The following is a 19189-nucleotide window of genomic DNA, read 5'->3' on the forward strand; positions in this document are numbered from 1 at the left end:
GCCCCACGAGATGGCCCACGATCTGGGCACAGCAAACATTTCCAGCCTTTGTGCTCATCAAGCTGTGTCTTTGTTTCGCACGTCCTCCTTTGCCCTCAAGACAGACTGCTTAGACCTTGCCCGCTATTCCATTTTTCACGGCCTCTGTTCGGCATGCCCCATTCAGAACACACACCTCACAACCCTGTTCTAGCGGCACAACTCTAAGGACCGTCTGCTCGTTTTTCAAGAGAAAACTCAAATGTGTCTTCCTTTATGTTGCCTTTCTGATTCTCCTAAAACTGGATTACCTGCTATTCTATACCCAGTCAGGACATTTCCCTTCACTTTCCGCTGCATGCACTTATTTAGATACTTACTCCCTCTACAGGACTCCCTGAGAACAGAAAATGTGTCTCTACTCTCCGTATTCTTGGCATCCATCCATTTAGTGCCTGGAACAGAGCACACACACAAAATGTTGGCTGATATATTTGTGGTACAAGAAGGAAGGGTACATTTACAGGAGTCCAGATGAGGGAAAGATGGCTGGCTGAAAAGGAGGAGAAGGAGTCAGATTCAAGGGGAGAGAGAATTTCACCTGGTAGGGGACAATTCCATATTCCACTTTATGGATGAGCTCGAGGAGTCTGAGTCAGAACCAAGTCACCCCATTCCGCGCAGGGCAGAGGGACGTTGATAAGAGCGGATGATTTACCTTTGGAACAAATGAGCAGTCAGCCGAGAATCAATTCAGATACTGCAAAGCTCTGAGAACTAGTCCAAAGAATCTGACTTGTACCCTTAGGGAAATAGGGAAATCCCAAAGACATCATGAATCAGAGTAGTTGCAGTATACAGATGGTTTGGCAAGACGAGAATGCCACAGTAAAAATCTTCACTGTAGCTATTGCAATCACTATTCTTTCAAAATAATAATAAAAAATAATAATAAAGGAATAATTGCAGAGAGCCTACTGTTTAGAACACTGTACTAGACAATGAGAGGGCAGTGGTGCACAAGATGGGCCGGTCCCCCCCAAACCAGCCAGGATAGGGGTCTGGGTGATTATGGCAAAGAAAATGTCAGTTATTGGAAGCTCTACTGAGGCGTGAGAGATTAACGGTAACTACAAGAGGGGCGCCTTTGAACTGTGATGCAGATCTGACAAGGCCTCAGGCCAACTCACAGGGAGCCCCAGAGCCAATATGGCCCACTGGAGTTGTCCCCTAGTGAGCCAAAAATGTCAGATCGTTAGGTCCCCACCGTGATGAGTCACTGGGTGTGAATATCCCACGTAGGTCATGCTTTTGAGCAAGACATCTCTCTGCAGCTGAGGCCATCCCCAAAGGAGAGGTGAATGAGATGAACTTGGGTGGTACAGCTCCACGTCAATCACATCAAAAGAAGAAATAAAGACATGTAACAGTTAAGAGATCAACGTAAAGTTTTGAACTTAGATTGAGGGGGGGGGGGAAATGAATACATATATTTACCAGTACTATGGTTAGGAATTCTCTTCGTTGGAATCTCTCAACAAAGTCTCCGCTAAATCATCTCCTAGATGATTTCCATGCACAAGCCCCCTATGATTACCACCACCCTGTCAGGATGGAACAGCCTCCGCTTCTTTGTCAAGTTTTCACTGGTAAAGCAAAGCAGCAAGCCAATTACTGAGATCATTCAGATGAAAATTTTACTTTTGCCTGAATTAGCCAGAGAATTGAAGCATAAATAGACCTTTTCACTTGACTGATTGAGATAATTGCCTCACTTTTCTAGGGGAGACCTATAGCTGGGAGGCTGTGTTTGGTCACCAAAACATGTTTGTAATATGCATTATTGACTTTTCTTGAAACAACTATGCTTGGCTAGGTGCCACACAAACGCTCGCCCTCATGAAACAACACACAGTAATACCATACCTGGAAATACTCAACGCTTGGAGTCTTTCATTTGGGGCCAGCCCCAAAACACACCAGCTCAGACCTCCAGAAGAAGTAAAATGGCATCTAGGGGGGTCTGGGAGGAGGCGGCAGGGCAGGGGGCAGGCCCGGTGGCTAAGATTCAGGAAGTGAGAATTAGCTCCAGGTGCATTTGAACAAATGGCCTTTCCTGAAAGGAGTGGGTAGGTGGACTTGAAAGGAACATGTAATTTCCATTTATTATTGGAGGGGTGATAAGAATTCATAAAGAGACCTGAGTAGGGGCAGACATTAGAGCAACAGCAGGACTCAGATCACAGCCTTTGGCCTGGCTCCTGTGGAATAGAAGCTTTCTCTAGCAGCGTGGGACGCGGGGAAGAGAGATTCCAAAGAAACAGCACTGCGTCTGAGGTCTCCGCAGCATTGACTATCTGATGGCCTGCCGTTTCCACCACACGGTCAGCGATGACCTAGAAAAATCACTGAAGAGCAAGATACGCATCAGAAAACCCCTCACAAACTTGAATTCTTGGAGAAATGGTCGGCATGTGTCTGTAATTACTTTGGGATGGCTCCCCTTGCTGGCCAACTGGCAGAACGTCTTAGATCCTGAATATGCGTGGGAGGACATCCCCCCTGAGGCACCTATGGAACTTCTAAGTTCTCTGCACTTAAAAAAGAAAAAAAAAAAAAGTGCTAAAGTAGATTTTATTTTCTGAGTATCAGTGTAAACGAAGGGAAATCTCAGTCATAGAATTTATAAAATCCAGCGGAATTATTTTCTGATTTCTCTGTTTCTTTATCTTCAGTGGATGTTTAAAGGGCTCCGTGTAAGGATTTGTGATTATAAAATAATGACTGCTTTAAATCTTTCCATTTTTTAAACTTTTATAGCATATCTAAGGGTTTGAGGTGGTAGATGAGATACACAGGGGGTACACACACACACACACACACACACACACACACATTAGGATTATATCTAAATAAGCTGCCTTTTTTTTAAGGAGACACAGTAGGGAGGCTGCTATTGTTCAAAGCTATCTTGAATTTCATTTTAAAAATTGCTTGGAATATAGCTTTAATTGTGACAACTCTTAATACTTCAGAAATTTATTTGGCTTTTTAAAATATCCATGTCATTCAGAATCAATTTTGTGGAACTACGGGTGAACTAGTAAAGTTAAACCATTTATCTAAAATAATAAAAATAGGGGTGCCTCGTGGCTCAGCCAGTTAAGCGTCTGACTCTTGATCTCAGGTCATGTCTTGATCTCAGGGTTGTGAGTTCAAGCCCCACAATGGCTCTGTGCTGGGTGTGGAACCTACTGAAATAAAATAAAATAATAACAAGATACATATCTTCCAAATTTTCACCCAGGATTCCCCCACAAAATGATATTAAAAATGTCAGATAACTGTACTAAGTGTATGTCAGCCACTTTCCCATAGTTTTTGTATGTGGCTATTTATTTGGATATAAAAACTGGTATATTCTCTTAAAATTTTTAAAAACAATTTTATATATAGGTATCATCAAATTTTTTTATGTACTTTTGTCATCAAGAGATCTAAGAAGACTAATACGGTCTCTAGTACAGGGCTAATTTTTTGCTTTGATCTAAGCCAAGATTAACAAATCTTGCTTACAAGACAAAAGATACCGGCTGGGATGGGGGGGAACAAACCTTTAACTGATCATTTTATCTAGGCTGATCCTACAATAGATAGGATATTCTTGAAATTAACACATTCCCACTCTTTCGATTTTATTTTTATTTACGTTTATTTTAGCATACCTCTGTATTAGTTAAAAGATTCTAACATATGCTATGTTTAGAGGCAAAGGAGCCTCTTAAATCTCCACGGTTTATCTTAAATGGGTGAGGCACTGGCGCGAAGCTGACCTGAGGGTGTCTCAGATCTGGGGAAGGCTCCACCCTTAGAATCGTCGCCGCCTGCGGGAGGGAATGTGGCTTATCGTGCACTGCTTCTTTAAGGTTTCTAGCTAGAAGTAACACATACTACCACTTCCCTGCCCGTGCATTGCTCAAAATAAATCACACGGACAGAAAGAGAATTGCATTTTACTTCCTATCGTCTTACCTGATTCCCAACAAAGGTACTTGGATTGTTAAAAAAGGGAGGGGCTGAGTAATGTCTCCTACTAGGTGCTTGGAAGAACGGAAACTGGTGACGGGCACCCGCAACCACCAATAGCATTCAAGAAATGAAGAACTTTCTCTCGACGCAGAGAAAGGGGACAGTGCTTCTTAGCTGGGAATCAAACACAGCAACAGAATCTAGTACGATTTAAAATGTATACTTTGATTTTCTTTTCTGTTAACAGCAAGAGGCCAAACATTGCATTTGCTGATTAGGTTTTAACATCTGAATTTCTTTCCAGGTCCTACTTTTTACTGCAATAAATTGCGCTTAACTAGAGCTCTCTGGGGATTTCACAGTGATTAATGAGACTGTGGGTAGGGCCGCTCTGGATGGCTGGGAGGAGAGCGGAGCTGCGTGAGAGCGGCTGCTGTCACGGCTCCCACCTCAAGCTTGAGCGTTGCCATGGTGACAGCTGCCCCGGGAACCCACTGGGAGCCCAGCAGGCACACTGGCGGCCAGACCTTTGTATCAGACAGGGTACTACCCCCAGCCTTCCAGAATCAGCATAATGAACTCAGCAGCCAGGGTGTTTCTGCTCACTAACCTAGGGGACAGTCTATTCTTGTTTGAACGGTCACTCCCCAGATGTCAATTTAGAAAGACAGTCTATTTTCTCTTTCTTCCTGTCCTCTTCCTCTCAGCTTATTTTCATATCACACCCCGTCATTTTTTTCCCTCACATTATTGTTATGTCAGTAACAGTTATTAATAGAGCAATTCACAGATTTAGATACAATAGAAAAATCCAAAGAAACAAATAGAGCCTGTCACACGGCACTGACCCATAGAACTTTCTGTGATGATGGAAATGTTCCAAGTCCGTGCTGTTCAATGCAGCAGACTCTGGTCACATAGGACTACTTAGCACTTACAGCCTAGATGGTACAACTGAGTAAATTTTTAAATTTCTTTCATTTAATTCCTTTTAAAGATTTTATTTATTTGACAGACAGAGATCACAAGTAGGCAGAAGCAGGCAGAGAGAGAGGAGGAAGCAGGCTCCCCGCTGAGCAGAGAGCCAGATGCGGGCTCCATCCCAGGACCTTAGGATCATGACCTGAGCTGAAGGCAGAGGCTTTAACCCACTGAGCCACCCAGGCGCCCCTAATTCCTTTTAATTTTAATTGAAATAGCTGCATGTTAGTTAGACTAGGACTATCGAACTGAACAGCACAGGTCTAGAATCGTATTTCAGCCCCGCGAGTTGCGCCGCCTACAGCTGGTCAGGGAAGAACCATCCTGAGCAGCGTCCTCGCCCTTGAAGCAGTGTGTTTACTATCTGCTCTAAAGCATATTATTGTTATTGCCACATAAGGTATGCCTTGGCCTGTGCTAACCGCCTCTTGTAAATTTAATTATGCAGCTAAAGAAAGATGAGGAGAAGGAGACGTGATGATTTGGGTCATTACAGGTAATAATCACCTAGAAGCAACCCTTAAGGGGTAAGATGTTACTGTTTCTAAATAATATATTAGCAACATTGCTGCGATTCTGCAAAAGAACCAGACCCTAACCAGAACTCATCAGTTCTAGTCCCGGATTTTATGCTAGTTCACGGTGTTACTTAGAAAAGACACACAGCAGAGGGGTTTTTTGGGGCTAAAAATTGTTTTCTGTGTGCAAAGGGAGACAATAATATTCACCATGTGTTTACTAATATGACAGACAGAGACTTGAAGTCTCATTTATTCCTTTTAACAAATTCGTAAAGTAGGGATTGTAATGTACATTCCACAGAGGTGGAAACTGAAGTTTAGGAGGGGTGAGGGGTCAACACTTCCCAGTAGTAACTGGAAGAACCAAAAGTCATTCAACCCTGAGTCTGTCTCCAAAGGCCAAGCTGTGCCTACAGAATCTCATTAGACCAGGTCTGACATCACTCAGAATTCTCATCCCTGAAGTGAGGGCCAAATTTAACATATTGAATGAACTTTGCAAACATCTAACTGTACAATTCTTGACTGTACTCCATTTTTAAAAACATAATAATGACTGTAACTCTCGGCAACTTCTTAACCTGCACCATCTGTGGTGCCCTAATTCGGGGATATTGAACCCTGGCTTCACATTAAAATTATTTGGAGAGTTTTTAAAAATTCTAATGCCAGGGATCCTTCTCGAAACCAATAAAATCAGAATTTCCAGGAGGAATACGTCCCAAGGATAATCTGTTTTAAAACCCTCAAGTAAGGGGCCCCTGGGTGGCTCAGTCGGTTAAGCACCTGCCTTCAGCTCAGGTCATAATCATAGGGTCTTGGGACTGAGTCCCACATGGGGCGCCCTGCTTGGTGGACAGTCTACTTCTCCCCTTGCTCTGCCCCCACCACCCCTGCTCATGCTTGCACTCATGCTTGCTGTCTGAAATAAATAAATAAAATCTTTTTTTTTTTTTTTTTTTTTTTTCTAAAAGGCCCTCAAGTGATTCCAGTGTACACTCATGTTATGGAAACCTAGTGGCAGAAACCTGGCTCTTCTGAGCCACCTACTAGATCTTCGTGGGCCTGCTTCCAGGAGAAAGCCCTTTGGTATCTTTTTTTTTTTTTTAAAGTGAGCAAATCTGTGGTTTATTTTTTTAAAATATTTTATTCAATTATTTGAGAGAGACAGAGATAGTGAGAAAGAGCAGGAGCAGAAAGGAGGGGGAGAAGCAGGTATCCCACTGAGCAGGCACCCTGATGTGGGGCTCGATCCCAGGACACGGGATCATGACTTGAGACGAAGGTAGACACTTAACCTTAACTGAGCTGCCCAGGTGCCCTAGTCCTTTGGTATCTTAGTGTGTTTCATTTGTGGACACATGCTGGAAGAAACTCTCAAGTTAAGATGGGAAAGCTATCTCACACAAGCTTCTTCTGACTACTGACTAATCATGGAGCCAGAGGAATTTTCCATTTGAAGCCTCTAGGCTCAGAAGCTTTTGTCAAATGCAAAACCAGAAGGAAAGTAGTGCAAAGAGCGTAATTATCTGATGGGAGAAGGAAGGACATGCCAGCTTGGTTCTTAATTCCTCTCCATGTGCATGGGTGCTGTAGTGATGCATGTCTACGTTCCCATCGCTTCAGGGTTTAAAAGGCTTCCCAGCTGGCAGGTAATGCCATAGGAATGCCGGTATTCTGAAGCAGGATTCTCCCAAAGAGCAAAGGAATTTCATAAGTAAGGTGGTTCGTAGACTAGAAAAGCAGGCTTGCCCATACTCTCATACCTAAACCAACTGCCTTTTGTTTTTCTTTGATCCAAGTTCTAAGCAAAGTTCTTACCAAAAAAAAAAAGCAATGATACATCAAGTATTCAGTAGCCCTCAACACAGCTTAACTCTCACATGATTTTAAAGAGCTCAAAGTTTATGTGAATATACTGTTTTACTAATTTCACTCCTCTACTCATCCTCAAAAATCTTAAGTGACAATGCCTTTCTCAACAGCAGCAATTCACAAAGTTGGAGGGTCTTGTTGAAAATGCGCATTCCTGGGGTCCCCAGGTGGCTCAGTGGGTTAAGCCTCTGCCTTCAGCTCAGGTCATCATCTCAGGGTCCTGGGATAGAGTCCCGCATCGGGCTCTCTGCTCAGTGGGGAGCCTGCTTCTCCCTTTCTCTCTGCCTGTCTCTCTCCCTACTTGTGATCTCTCTCTCTGTCAAATAAATAAATAAAATCTTTATTTATAAATAAGTAAATAATAAATAAAATGTGCATTCCTGAGATGCCTGAGTGGCTCAGTCTGTTCAGCATCTGCCTTCAGCTCACGTCCTGATCCCAGGGTCTTGGGATCGAGTCCCTCATCTGGCTCCTTGCTCAGCAGGAATCGTGCATCTCTCTCTGCCTGCCTCTCTCCTTGCTTGTGCTTGTGTGTTCTCTCTCTCTGACAAATAAATTAAATTAAATTAAATTTTAAAAATACTAAAATGCATATTCCTGGATCCCACTCCTGGAGGTCTAGAAAGGGACTCATTTGAAATCTGTATTTTAGGGATTCCAGTAAACTCTGATAGGTGCTTGTGGCAGGCTCAATAGTGGTCCTCTAAAGATATCCCTACTCTAACCTTCAGAACATGTGAATAAATTGGCTTAAATGGCAAATGGATCTTTGCAGACGTCATGAAATTAAGGATTTTGAGATGGGAAGATTATCCTGGTTATCTCTGTGACCCAGTGATCCCAAGGGAACAGGAGGGTCAAAGTCAAAAAAAGGCAATGTCACATCGGGACCAGTGGAGGCAGTGCTATACTCTGATGGTGGAGGAAGGAGCCATGAGCCAAAGAATATAGATAGTCTCTAGAAGCTGAAAAAGGCAAGGAGACAGATTCTCAGATCGTCTCCTGAAGCCTCTAGAAGAAATGTTGTTTTGCTAGCATTTCTTGATTTTAGACTTCTGAGCTCTAGAACTGTAAAAATAATAAATTTATATTGTTTTAAGCTCCTAAATTTGTAATCATTTGTTACAGCAGTAATAGGAAACTTATACAGTGATCCAGGAAATACAACATTAACCCAGATAAGGCACTTGTTATAAAAATCAAGTTCAATGCCTCTTTTTCTATAATGAACAGGAACCTAGAACAGGAAGGGTGAAGGAAATTATCCAGCTTCACTCAGACTTGGAGAAAGTCCAGGATAAAAGTGGTTCTTGTGGTTCTACTCTATCATGGCATTCAAGTTGTCCTTTTGGATCTAGCCCAGCCTCTCCTGCAAGTTCCTCTTCTTCCTCTAGCCTTGTTCCTATGGACAAAGCCAACTAGTAGATACATTTCCCCCCCTGAATAAGCCACGTAATATGCATTTCACTACCTTGGTATACATACTTCCACTCCTCAAGTCCTTGCATTCTTGAGCGATGAGGTTACTTCAGGGTCAGTCCTGCCTCTCCCCAAGCTATTCTGCATCAGAGGAACACTGACTTCTGACCTCTTGGGTGTTGGTGCAACTGCTTTTTAGAGATCAGGTTGAATCCCCAGCAAATCTATTAATTCCTCAGTGTGATAATCTGGTTGACTCTGGGCTTGCCGGTTTTCCCTAAAGTAACAGTGAGGCAGGAATGGATGACTAAAGAACTTGAATCCAAGTCAAGTGCCTCGATTTTTAAGTTCTACATCTTTATGAATTATCTTTGACTTATTTTAACAACTTTTAAATAATAAATTTGAATTACTTTTGTTGTTAGTATAAATAGATATCTTTCTTGTTCAACAATGAAATTCTTGGGGTACCTGGGGGCCTCAGTTGGTTAAGCATTAGACTCCTGGTTTCAGCTCAGGTCATGATCTCAGGGTTGTAAGATCGAGCCCCTTGTTGGCCTCTGCCCTGGGCACAGAGCTTGCTTGGGATTCTCTCTCTTCTCCCTCTGCCCCTCCACGCTCCATCTTCCTCTCTCTAAAAACAAAACAACAACAACAGCAAAAACACAGTTACTTGATTTATAGATGGTAACCTTGATATTTCCATCTCAGTGGAGTAACAGACTTTTTGACACATATTCTCTGTTGAGACATAATCCACAAACCATAAAATTCACCATGTTAAAGTTGTTTTTAATACATTTACAGAGTTGTGCAACCATCACCACTCTTTCCAGGACATTTTCATTACCTCCCAAAAAATCCTTGAACCATTAACAGACCCTCCCTATTCTCCCTGCTTCCCAGCCCCACCCCAGCCCCTGACAACCACTAATCAAATTTATCTCTCTATGGACTTGTCTGTTCCCTGTAAATTAAGTCATTCAGTAAGAGGTCTTTGTGGCTGTCTTGTTTTACTAAGCTTAATGTTTTTAAAGTTCATCCATAAATGTATCAGAATCTCATTTTTTGTTATGATTGAATAATATACTCCTAAATGGATATACCACATTTTTTTAATCCACTCATCAGGTGACAATTATTTGGGTAGTTTCCACTTATTAGGTAATATGAATAATGCTGCTATAAACATTTGTGCACCAGTTTTTTTGGGTGTGTGAAAATATGTTTGCAATTCTGTTTGGTATATACCTAGGAGTGAAATTGTTGGAGCTTACAAAAACCTATACATAGCTTTTTGAGGTATGATCAAACTGTTTTTCATTATTTTGGTGACTATGTCATTTTACATTCCCACCAGAAATATACACGGATTTCAATTTCTCCATATCTTTGTCAACACTTGTTATTTTCCTTTTTTATTTTAATTATAGCCTTTCTAGTGGGTATGCAGTGGTGTCTCATTATGGTTTAGATTTGCATTTCCCTAGTAGACAATGATGCTGAGCCTCTTCTTGCGCTTTATTGACAATTTGTTCATCTTTAAAGAAATGTCTATTCAAATTTTTGCCTGTTTTTTAGTTGGGTTGTCTTTTTTATTGTAGAGAACAGTCTCTTAGATTAATGTAAGGGTCCAGAATTTGGAGTACACCTCCCAGGCATTAACCAGCATTTTTCTCCTTTTCATAGATTCATTTGTGTACTTTAGGTCATCAGTCCCACTACAGTGTCTCCTCCCTCATAGCAACCAAGCTTAGGACCAAGAAATGAGTGGAGAAACCACAGCTTCAAAGTAGTTTGGAGGATGGTTGAATGGTGGCCTTCTTCTTGCCACTCAGATCTCTGAGAGTCTTTGTTTGACCCTCCAATCCACACCATTCACTTTCTACTTACATTACTTTGTTTCACATTTTTTGTGAAATATGAAAAAAAACTACCTAAGAACTTTCCAGAGGGATTGTTAGATTGTCTAGTATCAGAACCCCTGGATAGCCTCTTGATTCTGTTTCCTGTTTTTAAGAAAATCTGGCAAACCACAAATGTACTCATATTCAATAGAAATGATCAGAAGTAATTCACATTCTAGAAACTAACTCAATGAATGTGGTAAGCTAGCTTAAGGTTAAATCAGAAAAAAAAAAAAAAAATTAAGTGCCTTCATTCTTCCTGTCCTGGTAAAAGAGCATAGTGAATATTCCATGCTCAGTTCTTGCGTAATTTCAAGTTTGTCATATGTGCTTATTTTATTGCTACAACAGAGAGAAAAGAGGGTCTGAATGTACATTGCTCCCCAGAAAACAGCATTTTAGCAGCATTTATCAGTAGTCTCATACATCTAAATTCAAATCCAAGCTCTGCCACTCATCTCAGTAGAACCTCGGCAAAATGATAAACTTACCTTAGTCCCTCTCCCATCTTTGGGAAAATGGGGATAATAATACAATCTTATTGGGGCACCTGGGTGGTTCAGTATGTTAAAGCCTCTGCCTTCGGCTCAGGTCATGATCCCAGGATCCTGGGATTGAGCCCCACGTGGGGCTCTCTGCTCAGCGGGGAGCCTGCTTCCTCCTCTCTCTCTCTGCCTGCCTCTCTGCCTACTTGTGATCTCTGTCTGTCAAATAAATAAATAAATAAATCTTTAAAAAAAAATACAATCTTATTGAAGAGTTTTAGGATTGAAAAGAGTATTGTATCTAATACTGCATTTCTTACAATAGGTGATCAGTAAATGTTAGCTGCTTTCCTCTCTTTAAATGTTTGTTTCATCTACAGCTTTGTTATGGTGGGTGGGAGAGAGAGAAATCAGGTAAAAGATTAAAAAGAAAGGACATTAGGGCAAAACCAAGTAAGGTTCATCATGGATTTGGATACCAGTTAATGAAGGTCCACTCCAGACCTTCAGGTAGGAACCCAATGATCTCTGTGTTAACAAGCTCCCCAAGGATCCTAGTGATTGGCTAAGATAGCCAACTGTGTCACCTAGGTGGCTCAGTCAGTTAAGCATCCAACTCTTGCTTTCAGCTCAGGATGTGATCTGAGGGTCCTGAGATCGAGCCCCAAGTCTGGCTCCGTGCTCAGTGTGGAGTCTGCTTGAGATTCTCTTCCTTTCCCACGTCTCCTGCTCCTGTACCTGTCTCTCTCGAATAATAAACCTTTAAAAAATAAAAGAAAACTGATGCTATATCTTTTATTTCTTTCCCAGAAAAGCTAACAAAGCTCAAAGTTGAACATTAAAAATAGCCAGATTGCAGTTGGCTTAAGTACTGTGATAGTAATGATGCTAAATAATTTAACAGAGACTTTTGTCAGGACTGTAAGAATGGGCTGCTAATGACCTATTGTATCAAGCACGGGGAAGGCAAAGATTTGCTGGGGACACAATCAAATGCTATTGCCTATGGGACATGAAATTCAAGCCTCCCAATGCCCAGCCAAGATCGGTTTTCCTCTTCTGTAGCTGTACCTAAATGAGTTTGTGCAAAACAGAAAGTTATTTTAATTCAAAAGTAAAAATGCATAACACATTTCTTAGTTTACATCTTTGTTCCCAAAGTTAGCTCTAGACTAGTTGCTTAGAACTACATAAATATCTTTTAAGAGCTATAGTAATTGGTGCAAATGGCTAATATACTTTTAGATTTCTGTAGCATATTAAATATCTATTTGAAATAACATAGCAGAACAGTTCAAATAGACCTATCTTAAGTTCTGGAAATAGAAGGCCACGGAGAGAATGTAGCAAACACAAAGAGGTGAGAAAAGGGGAAACAAAGGCAAAGTGTGTTTCCTCTTTTTATCTGAATGTGGGGTTTGCCATAACAATGTGTTTTCCTCTTTCACTGATGTTCTCCCCCACTCCCCGCTGGTCTGCAGTGTCCTCAGAGTTCTACCGCAAGAAGGCCAACCCTAACCCAGTCAAGGTTCCCCTCTACTTAGCAAACACACACCCTGGACCTCCAGCACATGCAGAAGTCCCAGTTCAGCTCAGCAGGAAAATCTTGATCTCATACATTATCCTTTCACCATTGCCGTGGAACCTACCACGTTTTATGGAGGCTGTCGTCCAAGACAGATATAATATACATAACTCAGGGAACGGTAGGTGGCACAAAAGAGTGAAGAACAACAGCAATAACAGCACCAAAGTTAGGCCATTGGCAGGAGTGCAAGGGCCCCTAGTGTTAACCCAGTTTTCAAAAAAACTTGAGGGGTACCACCGCTTGTAGTATCTGTGCTGTTCGAAATGTGAAATTGTCTATGGAGTCTTAAAAGGCTCAAATTTCTTTCATTCACGGATAGACCCAATTTTCTTTAAAAACAGGTGGCACTTAATATAATTAAGTTACCAAAATCTCAGTAACACTCAGCTTTTCTTCATATGTATATAATTTATTTATTTAAGAGAGAGTGCACGAGCCAGAGGGAGAAGGGCAGAGGGAGGGAATCTCAAGCAGAACCACCATTGAGGGCAGAGCCCATGCGGGGCTCCATTCCAGAATCCCAACATCACAACCCAGAGATCACAGCCTAAGCAGAAACCACGAATCAGACCCTTAACCCTTAACTCATGCACCACGCAGGTGTCCCACCCAGCTTTTCATAATACACCAGGTAAAGAGACATGGAGATGATCTTTGACTTAAATTTTTTGTGTCACAATGTTTTCATCATGCTAAGCAGAAAAGTAGAGTCAAAATGGAGATTCACTGTTCTTTTTTCATTGTGTCCTCTTTTTAGGATGTTGTAGCAGTTTTCTTTTAATTTTTAATTGTTACATAATTCCACATTATAGAAAAGTTTCAAGAGTGTGACCAAAAACTTCCATATTCCTTGTACCCAGATGTTAAATTTTACTGTCTTTGCTCTATCTCTCAGACACTCCCCACCCTGCACCTCCCAAAAGTTTGGCGTTTCGTTGCAGAAATGATGTCCTTTCACCGCTAAATCCTTCAGTGTTCTACAGTGATTTGGACCCTCTGTGCTTGCCCAGTGAATCTCCATACCCTCTGAGGCACACAGAAAGGAGTGTTAGAATGCCTTTCTCCCAAGACTTTCAGATCAACATTAGACCCAAGCATCTATTGACTGGAACATCCTCTCGGGAAATTTGGAGCAGCTTCTGGAGCCTCTTGAGAAAAAGAGGGCAGTAACTATTGTCTTTCCTGTCAGGCCCTCTGCTTTCTAATGCTTTTCGACCTCCAAAGCTATTCCAGTATTAAAAAAAAAAATACTGTTCCCCTCCCACCTTAGCTGCTGACCTAATTCAGCTGAACACAACCTATTAAATATTTACTAAACATCAGTTCGTGGAAGCACTATATCAAATGGGTACACAAGGGCAATGCCCACTGGGCAGGTTTCCAGTAAATCAAAAAGCACAGTTCTGAATTGGGAACTGATGCTCTGGGAAGAGTAAGTGTGTAACAGGTTCTTGACTGTTTGGAAAAACGGTTCGACACAATGGCTGGAAGTAGAAAAAGATACGTTATAAATCAGAACCAGAAACATCAGAAGGATAGCATCAGAGAAGCTGCGTATCTTCCTGTGTTGATGTGGAAAGAATCTTCCTTCATTGATTGTGGGCCTTTCATATTGGCAATTGCTCATTCTCTTGAGCACCAAGGGCAGAGCTAAGTGTTGTGGCTGCTGATGTTTTTATACAGTTCAGGGGTTTCTTATTATGAAAATAAACATAAGATTATGCACATAGAGTCCCAAGGTAAATATATCTGTAGAGAGAATCTTTTTTTAAGATTTTATTTATTTCACAGACAGAGATCACAAGTAGGCAGGGAGTCAGGCAGAGAGAAAGGGGGAAGCAGGCTTCCTGCCGAGCAGAGAGCCTGACGTGGGGCTCGATCCCAGGACCCTGAGATCATGACCTGAGCCGAAGGCAGAGGCTTTAACCCACTGAGCCACCCAAGTGCCCCTCTACAGAGACAATTTAAACCTCAACAAATAAGCAGATTTTGAAGGGCCGACAAATAGCAGAAATATCACAAAATCAATAGAAATAACAGATTAGATTTATTAATTAACATGCTGTTATGATATTTCTCCTGCATTTTTTTGGCTGCATGCTCTCTTCATATGATTTTGTAATGTCATTTTCTACATAGAGAATACAAAAATAATTCCCTCTTGGGGCACCTGGGTGGCTCAGTCGGTTAGGTGACTGACTCTTGGTTTTGGCTCAAGTCACGATCTCACTGGGAGGTGGAGCCCTGCATGGGGCTGAGTGCTCAGTGGGGAGTCTGCTTGACATTCTTTCCCCTTCTTTCTGCCCTCCCCCACCCCACACAGCCTCTCTCAAATAAATAAATAAATAAAATTTTAAAAAATGATAATTCCCTCTTAATTCTACCATGATTAGATAAAATTTCTATAAAAAATAAATAAGTTGAGCAACACTTGGGTGGCTCAGTCAGTTAAGCATCTGTCTTTGGCTCAGGTCATGATCTCAGGGTCCCGGGATGGAGTCCCACAGTGGGCTCCCAGCTCAGCAGGAGCTGTGCTTCTCCTTCTCTCTCTGCTTGTTCCCCCTGCTTGTGCTTTCTTTCTCTCTCTCTCTCTGATAAAATAAATAAATAAAATCTTAAAAAATAAAAATAAAATATGAATGACTCCTTTATTGCAGCCAATTTTAAACAATGGTTTAAACTTTTCTTTCTAATTACATCCTTCATGCTGTGGATGGTGCAGGCAAAACTGTTCTGTAATAAGCAACAGGGTGGGAGTGAGGAACTTCTCAGAGCCTTTCCAAATGTGGAACCTTTGGCTAGAGGGAGGGAGGAAGAACAAGAGGAGCTTGGGACGTGGCAGGGTGGGGGTGGGGGAGAGGAAGGACAATGAAAAAGGACAAGAGCATAGATGAGGAAGCAGGAAGCAGAGCTGGGGACATGAGGCTGAAGTCATTTTTCCTGGACCCTGACTCATCAGGCCTTCCCTAACTTTTTCTCTTCTCCTATCACAAAGTGAATAGCAATGCCGAGGGGCAGGCAGGCTTCTATTGTTGAGAGAAACGGATCTAAAAATAAGTAACGAGCAGACACGAACAAGTGACGACCACGATGAGCACTGTGGGGTCCACTTTGCAGTGAACTATAAAAAGATGTTAAGCACAGATGGGGGAGGACAGTTTATCTTTGCTGCGAGGCTTGAAAAATAGAGACCAGAAATATAAATGCCATCAAAATGTTGACTCTTCTCAAACCAGAAATTTTGGTTTCACATTCAAAGCCATGCCCGTTTAGAAGAAAAACACATTCATTTGGGTTTTGTGGTTTGGGAAAAGGGCTGCCAGAGAAGAGGGGGCGGCCGCCGCGGAGCATTCCTGGACAATCCGCGCCAGGCCCGGGTGATCACCAGGCCGGCGGCTCCCGCTCCGTATGAGTCCAAAGAGCAACAGGACCACAAATAATTCAAAGCCTGAAACATTTTCTTCCCTCCAGTTCAAACTCTCCTGCTTCTATCAGCTGGCTCCAGCCATCCCGCCCCCGCAACAGAACCTTTCTTCCCTGACCCGGTGAGAGCTCGCTTTGAACGCTATCTAAACACACAATTCCCATGACTGCCTTATAACCCCAGTAAATGCACTTGCTCTCTGCTGGCAACACGATGCAAATCCTTTTATGCTGCATTTGTTCAATGCTCATTGCTTTGGCTTTTCAGCCGTCGAATTCGGGGAGCTCTTCTAAAGTACTGTAAGTTCCAGATCTAATTCATAAAGCATTTTCCTTAGCAAAAGCTCTTCTACAGATAAACGAATATTTATAATTAATACTCCGTGATAAATTAGAGACGAGGCCATTTTAGAGAGAATAAGGATCAAATAATGGTCAGCAAAGCAAACCATCCTGGTGAGTGATGGGTATACCTCCTCCACATACCCCCTTTCCCCCCTCACCATCTTCAAGCCCCAGCTTTTTTCACCTAACCTTTTTACTTTTATTTATTTATTTATTTACTTTTATTTTTATTTTTTTTAAGATTTTATTTATTTATTTGACAAACAGGGATCACAAGTAGGCAGAGAGGTAGGCAGAGAGAGAGAGGGAAGCAGGCTCCCCGCTCAGCAGAGAGCCCGATATGGGGCTCGATCCCAGGACTCTGGGATCATGACCTGAGCGGAAAGCAGAGGCTTTAACCCACTGAGCCACCCAGACGCCCCACCTTTTTTCTTTTAATTATGAAATGCTTCGTGTACACCTAAGACCATATAAAATATAAATCTTCATTTCCAAGAATAATAGTAAGATGAGCACCTGTGCACCCACCTTAAGAAACGGAATGTGCCTAAGACATTCCTTGCGGGTCTCTTCCCAACCACATCCCGGCCCTTCCACATTCCAGGGTAACCACAATCCCAGCTTTTGTGTTAACCACTGACTTTTGCATCAGTTTGGACTTTTGCTATTCTTTCTCTCTAACAATACATCATTTAGTGTTAAAACAGTAACAGTCACAGGCCCATCTGTGTTAGAAAAAAGAAATCAATATTGCCACTGATAGAAGACGTCTCCTGGCAGAAAATATGGTGACAAAGGGCTCTCCATCCTAGCATGGCTTCTGTTTCCCTGGGAGTCATTGATACGGAAGCAGAAGGAAATAGACTGGCAAAGTGGGACTGCCAAGGTTAGGGCATCTAGGGGTGAGTCTGGAGTTGGAGGTCTGGTGGTGATAGGCCGGGACAAGAGGGCAGCTGTTTTCTCTGCTTCTTTGTTCACCATGGCCCACTCCCTGCCCTCAAGAGGAAGTGAAAGATCACCCTCTTTTGTCCCATCCAAAGAATAAACTCCAGATCACCGTTGGGAAGCTGAAAGGCAGTCAGTCTGACCATGTCTAAGTTGTCCTTCCAAGTACAGCTCACAGTCATGTCTTCCACTAAAGTTTCCCTGAAGTCCCCATGGTGATTTCTCCTTGCCTTCTCTTGGCTTCGGGCATGTCACATCTCAGGCAAGATACTCCCGTGACTGGGTCACTTGGACAGGTAATGAGACCTTTCCACAGTGATACATGTGAAATAAAGGTGTTAAAAAATATTTTTCAGGGGTGCCTGGGTGGCTCAGTGGGTTAAAGCCTCTGCCTTCAGCTCAGGTCATGATCCCAGAGTCCTGGGATCGAGCCCCATATCGGGCTCTCTGCTCAGCAGGGAGCCCACTTCCCTGTCTCTCTGCCTGCTTCTCTGCCTACTCGTGATATCTGTCTGTCAAATAAATAAATAAAAAATCTTAAAAAAAATATTTTTCACCTTGATGTATCCCTAAAACCAAACACATGTGTAATTAAGTACTAAATAAATTAAAATTTGATTTTCTCATCTCCTCCTACTTTTTAATACCACAGCTAGAAGTTGTTTTACTTTCATAATTTAGAGGTTGAACAGTAGATGAACAAAATATTAAGAATGCTACTACCTTTTAAATAAGCTTTTCTAACTATAGCTTTCAATGATGAAGTATCTTTATTAACTAAGCCTTAAAAAATTAGTAAAAAGAAAACATCCAGATTATCAGATACTGCCTATCACCCAGAATTAACCATGTTACATTGCCATATGTCTTTCCGGATTTAATATATCTTTTTTCCACAAAAAAATTTAGATAATCCTGATTATGCTGTTTTTCAACCTGATTTTTTTCATTCAGTATACCCTCGGTTTCTTCTCATCTCAATAAATGTACTTCTAAAGCAGTAATATTTAATGTCTGTATATGAATCTATACATGTATATATAAAATAATAAAAGACAAGGGAAAATGAACACAAAATTCAGAAAATTGGGTGGTTTTTTTAAAACTTTTTTTAAAGATTTTATTTATTTATTTGACAGAGATCACAAGTAGGCAGAGAGGCAGGCAGAGAGAGGAGGAAGCAGGCTCCCTGCTGAGCAGAGAGCAGGACACAGGGCTCAATCCCAGGACCCTGGGATCATGACCTGAGCCGAAGGCACAGGCGTTAACCCACTGAGCCACCCAGGTGCCCCCAAATTGGGTGTTTTATTGAAAGGGGATCGGACTTGAGAAGATTCTAGCCACAATTTTAAAGACATGAATTTTACCATCTATATTATTTATTTTATAATATAGAATACATCCAAATTCATTCAAGCAACCTCCTTCCAGTAAGCATTTATATTTTTCCAATCTTTCACTAAACAAAACTGATGAATATTCTTACAGTAAACCATATTACAAATACTTTTATAGTTATCCTAGATTTATTTATTTCTAGAAATGAAATTGTTGAGTCAAATGGTTTGCATAATTATAAGGTCATTTATATATATTGCTGAACTGCCATCCAGAAGGTTTTGCCAATTTGAATGCTCACCAGGAATGCATGAGTGTCCTTCTCTCTCTCTCCTCACTAATTACTGGTGTAAT

Source organism: Meles meles, chromosome 9 (genome assembly GCF_922984935.1).
Source record: "Meles meles chromosome 9, mMelMel3.1 paternal haplotype, whole genome shotgun sequence".
Classification (NCBI taxonomy): Eukaryota; Metazoa; Chordata; class Mammalia; order Carnivora; family Mustelidae; genus Meles; species Meles meles.